Consider the following 13950-nt stretch of genomic DNA (forward strand, 5'->3'; position numbering starts at 1 on the left):
AGGTTTTGGCATCCCATGACCAAGAACTGATGGATGAAGAGCTGATGCAATTAGAGAGGAAAGGATAATAATCGAAACCGAATGCAACCGAATGCAGAAAGTGAAGCAACTGCGTAAGATTTTCGCTGCAATGATAAAGTACGACTTTAATTTTGAAAGGGTACGTAGGTTTAGGGGATATTTGCAGGATGGTTTGAGTGCTTACAAACAACTGTATGATAGGATAACGTGCGAGGCTCAGCAGTCAAGCAAGCCTTCCACATCAGCCACGGCAGATGACGAACCTCGACCTTCGACATCGAGGCGGGCAGTCATAGGGGAAGATGAGCTGCCTGCCCTGATCGACGATGAGATGACACCCCCATGTCCCACCACCCCAACACCTGGGCCCCGGACAGATACTGTACCGATTCGCGGAGAATGCAGCAGTAGCCTCCCGGCACACAGTAAGAACACAGCACATCTTTAAGAAAAAAGCCGAAATAAACATGCTAATTAATTAGGTGCTGCCTAGCATGTAATTGTCAGCCCAGAACAGAGGCGATACAATCACCTCCGGATGGCAGGGGAAACCTGTACAACGTGGAACAGGCCCTTCAAGCTGCAACACCCAGCAATCCACCAATTTAACACTTGCCCAAGGGTTCCCAGCCCTTTTTATGCCATGGAGCCTTACGATTAACTGCGGGGTCCATGGACCCCAAGTTGGGAAGGAACCCCTGCCCTAATCATGGGACAATTTATAGTGTCAAATTAACCTTCTAACCAGTACGTCTTTGGAATGTGGGAGGAAACCAGAGCACCCAGAGGAAACCCACGTGCACGCAGGAAGGAACATACAAATTTGTTTATAAGAGGATGCAGGAACTGAACTCTGAACTCCTACATCCTGAGCTGTAAGTGTTTTGTAAAATGCTGTCCAGCAGACCATTGTAATCTAGAGACATAAGAAAATGCAGACACTGGAAATCTGGAAATTCAATTAGGTCAGGCAGTATATGGAGAGGGGAATAAACAGTCGATGTTTTAAGTCAAAGGGTCTCAATCCAAAACATCAACTGCCCATTTCCCTCCATAGTTGCCGCCTGACCCGATGAGTTTTCCCAGCTCCTTGGTAAGCACTGTTGAGACCACCGTGATTCATCCTCTGTAAGCTGAGTCATCTGCAGCTCAACATCAGTAAAACAAAGGAGATGGTGATGGACTTTAGGAAGACAAAGCCTGCACTGCTCCCTGTTACTACTGATGGGTGAGGACATGGATGTGGTGAGGATCTACAACTACTTGGGGGTGCACCTGGATGACAGACTTGAATGGAGCACCAACACAGAGGCTGTGTACAAGAAGGGCCAGAGTCTTGCTGAGGAGACTGAGGTCCTTTGGAGTGTGCAGGTCTCTCCTTCACATGTTCTATCAGTCTGTTGGCGCCAGTACAATCTTCTATGCAGTGGTGTGCTGGGGCAACGGCATCAACACAGGTAATGTCAACAGGCTCAATAAACTGATTAGAAAGGCTGGCTTTGTTATAAGGAGGCTATGGTAGAACAAAGGACCCTACGGAAAATCCTGTTAATTCTGGACGATGTTTCTCACTCCCTGCATGCCACTTTGGCTGAACAGAGGAGCACCTTTAGTAATAGACTAAAATAACTGTGCTGCTCCAAAGAGCACTATGAGGTCATTCTTACCCTCTGCCATTAGGCTCTATAACGAATCAACCTATAGCCGGGGAAGCGATAACCACCCCCCCCCCACCCACCTTGTTAGATTTATTTATTTATTTTTCTTATTTCTCTTCTAACACTGTATATCTGTGAACTTGTACTATCTCACTGTAATTTCCTTTGGAATCAGATGGAGTACCTATCTATCCATTTTAAGTGTTGCAACTGAACCCGACCTGAGGTGGTAGCTGTGGCCTACGGCCACCATGCTCCTGGACCCTGGCCCGGCTACAGTGCTGACCTGGCTCCATGGATGCGATTCCCTTTCGGAGACTCTGCAGTTCGCATTCTGTTTGTGATTTGTTTACTTTTTTAAAAATTGTTTACACAACTTGTTCTTTTTTCGCACAATGGATGCTTGTCTATCTTTGTGCGTATTTTTTTTAAAATGGGTTCTATTGTGTTTCTTTGTTTTGTGGCTGCCTGCATGAAGATGAATCTCAAGGTTGTATGTAGTATACATACATTGATAATAAATGTACTTTGAACTCCACTAGCATGCTTCAATGAGTGCCTCAACAGGACCATTACCTGGTCAATCTCAGGATCAAAATTATTTCAAAACTGTCCCAGTACAACAACCTTTCCACTTTAAAACTCTCCTGCACAGGTTTTCTGTCATTGTCGGGCACAACACACATCCACTACAGGGGCACGACCATCTCAGGATTGAAGTTGTTTCAGACCGCAATTCCACTACCTTTTCTAACCATGCAGCATCGAAGATGGAAACCAGTCATGCCAAGAGCTGATCCTGCAGTAATCTACACTGGATGAAAGTGACTAGCACGGACCAGGCATTCACAGACAGCTGAACCAATTCAGCACGCTCGTTTTAACACACATTGACGACGGCTTATGGAACTTGGTCCTCAACTGCAAAAGGACTCAAAGCATGGGGAGGAAAGCTGAGAATGTAAAGTAATGAGGAACAGAATTAAACAGGGAGGATACAATTTGTAGACATTCCCATAGAAACAAAACATGAGCACACATTAAATAATAACAACCTAAGAATTGGGAGCTGAAGTGGCCTTTCTGATCTTCCAAGTCCCATATGCCACTCATGTAAAATTATAGCACACAAGCCCTTCGGCCCACGATAATGTACCGACCTTTAAACCTACTCTAAGATCAATCTAACCTTTCTCTCCACATAGCATTCCATTTTTCTATCATCCATGTGCTGATCTAAAAGTCTTTTAACATCCTTAATATATCTGCCTTTATCACTACCCTCAGCAGCACATTCCATGCACCCACCATTCTGAGTAAAATAAAACTACCTCTGACATCCCCCCAATCACCTCAAAATTATGCCGCCCTCATGTTAGCTATTTCTGCCCTGGGGGATAAAAGTCTCTGGTTGTCAACTCATTCTATCCCTCTTATCTTGTACACCTCTATTGTCACCTCTCATCCTTCTCCAAGAAGAAAAGCCCTAGCTCGTTCAACCAATATTCATAAGACATGCTCTCTAATCCAGACATCATCCTGATAAACCTCCTCTGCACCCTCTCTAAAGCTCCCACATCCCTCCTATAAGGAGGCAACCAGAACGGAATACAATATTCTAAGTGTGCAGGAACTCCAACTCCCTTTGAACATCAGCAGTTCCCAATCTGTCATCAGCTAACAGATGATCTGCTTTTCGGTTTAGTGCAGCGCAGCAATGATTTCATCATTTCACAGCACATTTTGTCTGCCCTTCTCCAGCCCACTCAATCAGCTCAGCGATATCCCCTTGTGGCTCCTAAACAACCTCCTCTCTATTCACGGTCTCACATGGTGTTGCAACACCAGCAAACTTAAACAGGTGACACTTCAGTCAAATTCATGTTCTGGATTGTAAACAGCTGAAGATCAAGTACCGGACCTCATAATATCCCACTGATCCTAGCCTCCCAACTGACAAAGACATTAGGCAGAGTCAGAGAGCACTTCAATATAGAAACAGGCATTTTGGCCCACATGGTCCGAACTGTTATACTGGCTACTCCTGGCAACCCACACCTGGACCATCCCCCTCCCTTCTACATATTCATCCAAACTTTTCTTAAATGTTGCAATCAAACCCATATCCGTCACCTCTGCTAGAGGCTCGCTGCACACTTAAACCACTCTCTGAGTGAAGAAGTTTCTCTGCAGGTTCTCCTTAAATATTTTACCCTTAACCCATGACCTTTAGTTCTAGCCTCACCCAACCTCAGTGGAAAAAAGCCTGCTTGAATTCACCTTTTTTATACCCCTCATAATTTTGTATACCTCTATCAAATCTCTAGAGAATAAAAGTCCTAACCTATTTAACCTTTCCCTCTAACTCAGGTCCTGAAGTCCTTTCAGCATCCTTGTAAATTTTCTCTGTACTATTTCAATCTTACTCTCTGACAGTGGTGTCTGAAAAGAGGATGCTGTCCAAGTTGCATGCCATCTTGGACAATGTCTCCCATCCATTACATAACGTACTGGTTGGGCACAGGAGTACATTCAGCCAGAGACTCATTCCATGGAGAGCGTCATAGGAAGTCATTCCTGCCTGTGGCCATCAAACTTTACAACTCCTCCCTTGGAGGGTCAGACACCCTGAGCCAGTAGGCTGGTCCTGGACTTATTTCCTGGCATAATTTACATATTACTATTTAATTATTTATGGTGCAACTGTAACGAAAACCAATTTCCCCTGGGATCAATGAAGTATGTCTATGACTATTATTGATGTTTCCTGTAGGTAGGTGACCAGAACTGAACACAATACTCTAAATTCAGCCTCTCCAACATCTTAGCACAACTTCAACATAACATCTTAACTCCTGTACTCAGCACAAGACATACTCTTTTGTTAACCACTTCTCCAGCCCTGTACGTTGCCCCCAATTCCACATGTTCTGAATTGCTTGACCCGAGTGCAACATTACTGAGTGCAGTGAAAAACGCGCCTCACATAACATTTATACAGATGACGTCATTATAAACAAAATTGGAATAAGAACATGCACGGTTGAGGTTTGGAGGGCCTATGGTCCAGGAGCAGATCGAAGGGACAGTTCGGCACAAGGGCCTGCCTGCTTCTGTGCTGTAGTGCTCTATGATTCTATAACAGTGCATGAGGTAGTACAAGGGAAAATAACAGAATGCCAAATAAAGTGATGTCGTATCTGTTAAATAGGGGCCATGGGCAATTCTGATTTGATGGAGAATGGACGTGAAAGCACAGAGGAACATAAGACCATAAGACAAAGGAGCAGAAGTCGGCCATTCGGCCCATCGAGTCTGCTCCGCCATTTTATCATGAGCTGATCCATTCTCCCATTTAGTCCCACTCCCCCGCCTTCTCACCATTACCTTTAATGCCCTGGCTACTCAGATACCTATCAATCTCTGCCTCACATACACCCAATGACTTGGCCTCCACTGCTGCCCGTGGCAACAAATTCCATAGATTCACCACCCTCTGACTAAAAAAATTTCTTTGCATTTCTGTTCTGAATGGGCGCCCTTCAATCCTTAAGTCATGCCCTCTCGTACTAGACTCCCCCATCATGGGAAACAACTTTGCCACATCCACTCAGTCCATGCCTTTCAACATTCGAAATGCTTCTATGAGGTCTCCCCTCATTCTTCTAAACTCCAAGGAATACAGTCCAGGAGCGAACAAACGTTCCTCATATGTTAACCCTCTCATTCCCAGAATCATTCTAGTGAATCTTCTCTGTACCCTCTCCAACGTCAGCACATCCCTTCTTAAATAAGGAGACCAAAACTGCCCACAGTACTCAAGTGAGGTCTCACCAGCGCCTTATAGGGCCTCAACATCACATCCCTGCTCCTATACTCTATTCCACTAGAAATGAATGCCAACATTGCATTCGCCTTCTTCACTACTGACTCAACCTGGAGGTTAACTTTAAGGGTATCCTGTACGAGAACTCCCAAGTCCCGTTGCGTCTCAGAACTTTGAATTCTTTCCCCATTTAAATAATAGTCTGCCCATTTATTTTTTCTGCCAAAGTGCATAACCATACACTTTCCAACATTGTACTTCATTTGCCACTTCTCTGCCCATTCTTCCAATCTATCCAAGTCTCTCTGCAGACTCTCTGTTTCCTCAGCACTACCAGCCCCTCCACCTATCTTCGTATCATCAGCAAACTTAGCCACAAAGCCATCTATTCCATAATCCAAATCGTTGATGTACAATGTAAAAAGAAGCGGCCCCAACACGGACCCCTGTGGAACACCACTGGTAACCAGCAGCTAACCAGAATAGGATCCCTTTATTCCCACTCTCTGTTTCCTGCCAATCAGCCAACGCTCTATCCACGTATATAACTTTCCCGTAATTCCATGGGCTCTTATCTTGTTAAGTAGCCTCATGTGTGGCACCTTATCAAAGGCCTTCTGAAAATCCAAATATACAACAGCCACTGCATCTCCCTTGTCTAGCCTACTGGTAATTTCCTCAAAAAATTGTAATAGGTTTGTCAGGCAGGATTTTCCTTTAAGGAATCCATGCTGAGTTCTGCCTATCTTGTCATATGCTTCCAGGTACTCTGTAACCTCATCCTTGACAATCGACTCCAACAACTTCCCAACCACCGATATCAAGCTAACAGGTCTATAATTTCCTTTTCGCTTCCTTGCCCCCTTCTTAAATAGTGGAGTGACATTTGCAATCTTCCAGTCCTCCGGAACCATGCCAGAATCTATCAACTTTTGAAAGATCATCGCTAATGCCTCCGCAATCTCCACAGCTACTTCCTTCAGAACATGCGGGTGCATTCCATCTGGTCCAGGAGATTTATCTACCTTTAGACTATTCAGCTTCCTGAGTAATTCTCTATCGTAATTGTGACTGCGCACACTTCTCTTCCCTGCCACCCTTGAGTGTCCGGTATACTGCTATGTCTTCCTCAGTGAAGACTGATGTAAAATACTCGTTCAGTTCCTCTGCCATCTCCTTATCTCCCATTACAATTTCTCCAGTGTTATTTTCTATCGGTCCTATATCTACTCTCACCTGTCTTTTACTCTTTATATACTTGAAAGAGCTTTTAGTATCCTCTTTGATATTATTTGCTAGCTTCCTTTCATAGTTAATCTTTTCCCTCTTAATGACCTTCTTGGTTTCCTTTTGTAAGGTTTTAAAAACTTCCCAATCCTCTGTTTTCCCACATCTTCCCCTTCCTGAACATCTGGAGAAATTTCTGAAACGCTCATTCGCTGCTGTCGTTACTGCACGGTCGGGAATCTTTCGGAGGGTAGGCCTCAAAATCCCCGGCCTTGCCTGCTTTTGGCGACCGAGAAAGAGGTCGAATCGCTCGGACAGAGATGGCGCTCAGTACTCGGTGTCGGACAGTTGATCAGAGCTCGAGGTTTTCGGATGACTCAGAGTCGGATTGTGGTCGGCATGGCAGGAAGAGTTCTTCCTTCTCCCGTCTGCATGAGATATGGGACATTTGAGAAACTTTGAACTTTACTGTGCTCACGGACTTCTTCATCAAGTTATGGTATTGTGCACTGTTGTAACTATATGTTATAATTATGTGGTTTTGTGAGTTTTTTTTAGTCTTGGTTTGTCCTGTGTTTTGTGATATCACACCGGAGGAAATAATGTATCATTTCTTAATGCATGCATTACTAAATGACAATAAAAGAGGACTGCGTGTCTTCATAATCTAAAAGTGTTACAGCTACAGAGGAAGTACAGTGCACATGGATAATAAAGGTGCAAGGTAGACAGAGGTCTGAGAGTTCATTTCTAACGATCAAGAAGTTGATTTAAGAGTCTTCTATCAGCAAGCCCTTGAGCCTGGTGGCACGTACGGTCAGGCTTTTGGATCATCTGCCAAAATGGGAGTGAGAAGAAGAGACAATGTGCAGGGTGAATATGGTTTTGGTTATGCTGGCTGTTTTACCAACACAGTGAGAAATGCAGACAGAATCTATGCAAGGGAGACTGTTTTCCATGGATCTGCAAAGCATTCGCATCCTTTGGTTCCCGACAAATTAAATCAAAGACAATTTCCCTCTCACAGATCCCTGCCCATTATGCTCAGTGAAATAAATGCTTAGTAGTCCAGGGAGAAACTATACAGACAGAGGAAAAATTGTAACTTTGCTAAGAGTTGGGCACAGAGTAGAGATAGACACAATGGCTTGAGATCAAATTTGTAATTTTGAACAAAACACTAGTTGTCAAGCAAAATAAAATTTGGAAAATTGTGGTAAGGTAAATGGAAGAGGAAATCCACAGAGAAATTAAAGGAATGAACGGATATAACAATTATTGTTCCGGAGATTCAGATGGATTGGACAGAGGCACATTAAATGGAGAAATGGGAACGAAATTCCGAAAACATCTACAAAAGTATGCGAGTGGGCTGGAGGTGTTGCCAGAACTGGCTGAAGAGTAAGGAAACAGATGAGAAAGAAGAGAGACCGGCTGGGAATTATGACTGCAGCACACAAGATTGGAAGGGGCTACACGGTAGCGCAATGCCATTACCCACCGCTGACTGTAAGGAGCTTGTATGTTTTCCCCTGTAACTGTGTGGATTTCGTCATATGAAACTGGTCACATGGGTATAATTAAGCGTCGTGGGTTCACTGGGCCAGAAGGGCCTGTTACCGTGTTGTATCTCTAATGAAAATCCAATTTACACAGAGGAAACTGTCACAGTATAAAGCCATGATTGGATCAGATATATTAATGAGGGAAATGAACTGGAATGATAAGATATCACAGAGCTATGCAACAATAGGAAAAAAGGTTTCTTGAAAAGGTTAGTTGTGAAGACAGAAAATTAACATTGTGTTAAAAAATGCAGGAAAAAGTATTCATGTTGAAAGCGAGGATAGGTTGAGCGAGCTAGCGTTTTTCTCTTTGGAGCAAAGGAGGATGAGAGGTGACTTGATAGAGGTGTTCAAGATGTTAAGAGGCAGAGATAAAGTAAGACAACCAGAGACTTCTTTCCAGGGAGAAAATGGCTAAAATGAGGGGGAATACTTTTAAAGTGATTGGAAGGAAGTATGGGGGGGTGGGGGAACTGTCAGTTTAAGGTTTTCACAGAGAGTGGTGGGTGCACGTGGCCAAGTGGCTAAGGCGTTCGACTAACGGCCTGAAGGTCGTGAGTTCGAGCCCCAGCCGAGGCAGCGTGTTGTGTCCTTGAGCAAGGCACTTAACCACACATTGCTCTGCGACAACACTGGTGCCAAGCTGTATCGGCCCTTGCCCTTCCCTTGGACAATATCGGTGTCGTGGAGAGGGGAGACTTGTAGCATGGGCAACTGCTGGTCTTCCATACAACCTTGCCCAGGCCTGAGCCCTGGAGAGTGAAGACTTTCCAGGCATAGATCCATGGCCTCGCAAGACTAACGGTGGGTGCATGGAACGCACTGCCAGAGGTAATGGTAAAGGCAGATACATTAGGGACATTTAAGAGACTCTTAAATAGGCACATGGACAATAGAAAAATGGAGGGCTATGTGGGAGGGAAGGGGTAGATTGACCTAGGAGTAGATTAAAACGTCAGCACAGTATTGTGAACTGATGGGCCTGTACTGTTCTTCATGTTCAATATTTTACAGGGCTGCACAACAATAAGTAAAGGTTTCTTGAAGACTGGTCACAAAGATAAATATTTTACATTCCATTAAAAAAGCACAACCAAATATTCATGTTGAATATAAGGGACAAATTACACAGATCTACTGAAAGGGAAAATTTGGAAGCATCTGAGAGATTTCAAGAGGAACAGATCTCACTGCACTACAGCATCGGCCTGGAATTGTGTTCTCATGTTTCTGCAGTAGGACTTGGAACCCAAAAAGCTTGAACTCAGGAGGAAGGAATATAACCCACCGAGCCAGAGCAGACATCACAACATCCGTTCAATGAACAAATATGTATTCTGACACTACTGTAGAGCTTTATTTTGATGTGCTCTCTTAATTTCACATTTGGCAAAAAGTACTGGAGCAGTAAATCAACTCTCCTGGCACTAACAGAGAAACCCAACACCCTGAAGGAAGAAACACTCACACACTGTCTCCTTTCCTGTAGGGAGCCATTTGACCACAATCAAAGGCTCACAGGTTTTTCTCCAAAACATTTTGGACCTCTCACAGACAGAATGACCTAGTGCAAAACACTATTGGTTTATATTCAACAATAAGCTAGCCAGTTTATTTTATTTAGAGATGAACCCCAGAAGAGGCCCTGCCAGCCTGTGCCACCAGCAACCCCTGATTTAACCTTAGTCCAATCATGGGACAATTTAAAACAACCAATTAACCTACTAACAGATATGCCTTTGGACTGTGGGAGGAAACCGGAGCACCTGGAGGAAATCCACACATTTCACAGGAAGAACATACAAACTTTCTTACAGACGGCGCCAGCATTGAACTGATGCCACGAGCTGAAATAGCCTCATGCCAACTGCTATGCTACCGCAGCGCCCCTTCCTTGCTTTCAGCAGAAGTATTCTTCATTGCCCTTAAAAAGCAATGCCCTCTGGTCATAGAAAAAAGCATGTTCCACAGACAACCGAATCTTATTAACTAATTTGAGCACATCTAAAAAAGTAGTAGCTTTCCAACTCATCAGAGTGGGTGCAGCAGCCTAGTTTTGCATGCCCATATGCCATTCTATTCTCCACCAATACAAACAAGAGACTTCCACACACATTAGGAGAAGGTACAGACTCATATTTACTTAGCTCCCACAGAAATTTAATAAGACCATAAGACATAGAACAGAATTAGGCTAGTTGACCCATTAGGTCTGCTCCGCCTTTCCATCATGGCAAATGTATTATACCTCTCAACCCCATCCTTCTGCCTTCACCCCATAACCTTTGACACCCTGACTAATCAAAAACCTATGAACCTCTGCTTTAAATATACCCAATGTCTTGGCCTTGACTTGTCTGTGGCAATGAATTCCATAGATTCATTCACTACCCCCTGGCTAAAGAAATTCCTCCCCATTTCTGTTCTAAAAGTTCTTCTTTCCAAACTGGCCCTAGACTCTCACACTATAGGAAACATCCACTCTGTCGAGGCCTTTTAATATTCGGTAGGTTTCAGTATGTTCCTAAGGTTGTCGTAGCCAGGGGTGGTAGTGGGGGTAGTGCTCCAAATGGCATGCATCTCTAACAGCCTCTGACAATCAAGTCCAACACTTGGGCTTCACATGTGGCCTAGCTACTAGTCCTGGCAGAACAGTTTCTGCAGACAAGAGAAGGGGAAAAGGCAGACCACTGTCCCCTCAAAACCAGTTGCTTTGGGCAGGCGGGGCTCATTAGCCTTGGACGGCAGCCCACCTAGGAGAAGAGAAACTCTGATTTTAAACCTCCACTACCTTGTGGCCATGGGAAGGGCTTTGGGAGTAAACCCCAAGGAAGAAATCCGAAGCCGGGGTCCCGAAGGCAGTTTGATGTTGTTTACAACTTCACTCCAGCAACCTCTGCGATGACACTGGTGCCAACCTGTATCAGCGCTTGCCATTCCCTTGGACCATCAGTGACGTGGAGAGGGGGAAACCTGCTGCATGGGCTACAGCCGGTTCTTCAAATCTTCCTACGCAGGCTTGTTCCCTGGAGAGGACACAGTCCCCCGTTAGCGCAAACCCTTGACCCCCAGGGATTGACAGCTACTGACTAGGTTTCAGTTAAATCCCCCTTCATTCTCATTAAGTAAATTCCTAAAGAAATTATTTCAAGGTACTTTTTAAAATAGGAAATGAGCAAGATGAGCAGACCAGAATTGGGACATGTTAGAATATAGAAATCTACCAGTTGGGCATTAATTTGCCCAAAGCAGCCAGATGAACATTAATTTGCCGAAAGCATTTGAAGAAAATTCAATGACAAACAGCATTTGTGAATAAGTTGTTGCAATCTAGAATGCAAGTCCTTTCACCTGGAAACAGACTTAGCAGCAACTTTCAGAAGGGATCTGGACAAGTACTTGTCTGGGAGACATCAGAAGCAATGGTACTAATTCAATAACTTAATAGATTAATGTCAAATTTCGAAGTAAATTTTGTTATCAAAGTACGCCTATGTCACCACATAAACCCTGAGATTCATTTTCCTGTGGGCATACTCAGCAAATCTATAGAATAGTAACTATAACAGGAACAATGAAAGAGCAACCAGAGTGTAGAAGACAACAAACTGCAAATATAAACAAAAACATGAGATAAGATAAGGCAATAGACAATAGATGCAGGAGTAGGCCATTTGGCCTTTCGAGCCAGCACCGCCATTCACTGTGATCATGGCTGATCATCCACAATCAGTACCCTGTTCCTGCCTTCTCCCCATATCCCTTGACTCCACTATCTTTAAGAACTCTATCTAATTCTTTCTTGAAAGCATCCAGAGACTCCACTGGAGCACAGCATTCCACAGATCCACAGCTCTCTGGGTGAAAAAGTTTTTCCTCAACTCCGTTCTATATGGCCTTCCCCTTATTCTTAAACAGTGGCCTCTGGTTCTGGACTCCCCTAACATCAGGAACACGTTTCCTGCCTCTAGCATGTCCAATCCCTTAGTAATCATATATGCTTCAATCAGATCCCCTCTCATCCTTCTAAATTCCAGTGCATACAAGCCCAGTCGCTCCAATCTTTCAACATATCACAGCCCCACCATCCCGGGAGTTAACCTCGTCAACCTATGCTGCACTCCCTCAATAGCAAGAATGTCCTTCCTCAAATTTGGAGACCAAAACTGCACAAAATACTCCAGTTGTGGTCTCACCAGGGCCCTGTACATCTGCAGAAGGACCTCTTTGCTCCTATACTCAACTCCCCTTGTTATGAAGGCCAGCATGCCATAAGCTTTCTTCGCTGCCTGCTGTACCTGCATGCTTACTTTCAGTGACTGATGAACAAGGACACCTAGATTTCGTTGTACTTCCCCTTTTCCTAACTTGACACCATTCGGATAGTAATCTGCCTTCCTGTTCTTGCCACCAAAGTGGATAACCTCACATTTATCCATAACTGCATCTGCCCACTCACCCAACCTGTCCAAGTCACCCTGCATTCTCATAACATCCTCCTCACATTTCACACTGCCACCCAGCTTTGTGTCAACTGCAAATTTGCTAATATTACTTTTAATCCCTTCATCTAAATCATTAATGTATATTGTAAATAGCTGCGGTCCCAGCACTGAACCCTGCGGTACCCCCCCCGAGTCACTGCCTACCATTTTGAAAGGGACCTGTTAATCCCTACTCTTTGTTTCCTGTCTGCCAACCAATTTTCTATCCATGTCAGTACCCTACCCACAATACCATGTGCTCCAATTTTGCCCACTAATCTCCTATGTGGGACCTTATCAAAGGCTTTCTGAAAGTCCAGGTACACTATATCCACTGCCTCTCCCTTGTCCATTTTCATAGTTACATCCTCAAAAAACTCCAGAAGATTAGTCAAGCACGATTTCCCCTTCGTAAATCCATGCTGACTCGGACCGATCCTGTTACTGCTATCCAAATATGCCGCTATTTCATCTTTTATAATTGACTCCAGCATCTTCCCCACCACTGATGTCAGGCTAACTGGTCTATAATTCCCTGTTTTCTCTCTGCCTCCTTTCTTAAAAAGTGGGATAACATTAGCTACCCTCCAATCCACAGGAACTGATCCTGAATCTATAGAACATTGGAAAATGATTACCAATGCATCCACGATTTCCAGAGCCACCTCCTTAAGTACCCTGGGATGCAGACCATCAGGTCCTGGGAAATTATCAGCCTTCAGTCCCATCAGTCTACCCAACACCATTTTCTGCCTAATGTGAATTTCCTTCAGTTCCTCCGTTACCCTAGGTCCTCTGGCCACTATTACATCTGGGAGATTGCTTATGTCTTCTCTAGTGAAGACAGATCCAAAGTACCTGTTCAATTCATCTGTCATTTCCTTGTTCCCCATAATAAATTCACCCGTTTCTGTCTTCAAGGGCCCAACTTTGGTCTTAACTAATTTTTTTCCTCTTCACATACCTAAAGCAGCTTTTACTATCCTCCTTCATATTCTTGGTTAGCTTGCCTTCATATTTCATCTTTTCTCCCCGTACTGCCTTTTTAGTTATCTTTTTTTGCTCCTTAAAAGTCTCCCAAATCCTCTGGCTTCCCGCTCATCCTTGCTATGTTATACTTCCTCTCTTTTATTTTTCTACTGTCCTTGACTTCCCTTGTCATCCACGGT

At 44.1% G+C, this 13950-nt stretch overlaps 1 protein-coding gene across 1 annotated transcript in view; it reads right to left on the reverse strand.

The window, feature by feature from the left end:
- bop1 (BOP1 ribosomal biogenesis factor) overlaps positions 1-13950 on the reverse strand; it is a 244425-nt gene that overhangs the window by 216580 nt on the left and 13895 nt on the right. The gene's annotated exons all lie outside the window — the stretch shown is intronic.

The sequence above is a fragment of the Mobula birostris genome, chromosome 3 (assembly GCF_030028105.1).
Source record: "Mobula birostris isolate sMobBir1 chromosome 3, sMobBir1.hap1, whole genome shotgun sequence".
NCBI lineage: Eukaryota > Metazoa > Chordata > Chondrichthyes > Myliobatiformes > Myliobatidae > Mobula > Mobula birostris.